The following is a 1,410-nucleotide window of genomic DNA, read 5'->3' as shown; positions in this document are numbered from 1 at the left end:
TATGAATTAATCAAACAAATACAGTAAATACATTTCCCATGTCCTACTTTGAGACCTTGGAAGTTAGTGATGGAACTGGTGGGGTTAATCATTAATTGCTTAATCTTTTGCAAATGGAAAGTTACTTTTCTTTCATGAATGACCCCCCCCCAATCAATCACTAAGTGTTCAATGGACTATCTCTTCTGTCCACAGTCTATAATATTTTAGGTGTTACGAAAATAAAATACAATAAGAGGGTTTTGCAAAAAGAAGCTCATATGCCTCTGCCAAGAAACACAGGTGGGCAGTGGCGTTGCCACCACTGAGCTGAATGTCGCTACTTTTAATATTTTATTGCAATTTGCCAACAACGTTGGCTGTCCAGTGCGACTTCACTAGTAGTTCATAAATAATGATGATGATGGGCAATTTGGTCCATAAGGACCAAGCAGATGTTTGCTCTGTGGCAGTTGCAGGGGGATCTTAAGCAAAGCAAGTGGCACAGAGTAACAAGCAATAAAAACAATCCAGTAACAATTCAGAATTGAAATGGGATTTGAACCAAATCTATCCAATTCATTTTGAAAAGTTGCCGTGGGAGACCCTGTACTGCATTTGCCTTTAAAATGCCTATCCCCTTTAAATTCTGGCTAGCATTGTGCCTAGGCTATCCCATCCCACTCTGAAAGCAATTAAGACCCCTTGTTGGAGATACTTAAGCAGAGGCTGCATGTTTACCTCTCAGGGATCTTGTAGTTGCAAAATTCCTGCAACTGAGCAGGAGGGTAGGCTCTAAGACCTCCAAGGTATCTTCCAACTTTAAAAATGCTTGATTGTGGAATCAACTGATTATAGAGCAACTGTGCCCCTTATTTGACAATGCACTTATCCCTTAACCCTGCATAAGCCATCCATTTCAGAATAGAAAATTCTGGAAAAATTGCTTGGGTGGCTCCACCAGGGTCTTTATTAATGCTAAAGTTATGTCCTACTGCTGGTAATAAGGGATGGCTTGCTTCCATGTACCATGGCTGCCTGATTATATGAGCCATTGCTGTCTCTGTGGCTTCTGGGTCCTGGGACAAATATTTTACAGTAATATGGAGATGAGTCCTGCTGTAACCAAGGTGCTCTTGTGTAAGTAGTTATCCTAAATGTTGGTAATGAATTCTCGAAAGCAGACACCTCCAATATCCTACCCAATTTAGTACAAACATTAATTTCCTTTTCTCTCCTTCATGCCATCATAACAGCAGTTCTGCAACCCTGCCAAACAGGCATTAGATAACAACAGAGCAATGGAGTGGATATATTCCAGCAGGGCTTGAGTCAAACAGGAAATGCTCCAGCTGGGACTAGTGAACTGCAGGGAAACAATCTTCTTCCAGATAAGGGGAAGGGGGTGTAATAAAGGAAGAAGGTGCATGA

The sequence above is a fragment of the Podarcis erhardii genome (assembly GCF_964252035.2).
Source record: "Podarcis erhardii genome assembly, chromosome: 5".
Lineage (NCBI taxonomy): Eukaryota > Metazoa > Chordata > Lepidosauria > Squamata > Lacertidae > Podarcis > Podarcis erhardii.
Note: the sequence above shows the minus strand (reverse complement) of the source record.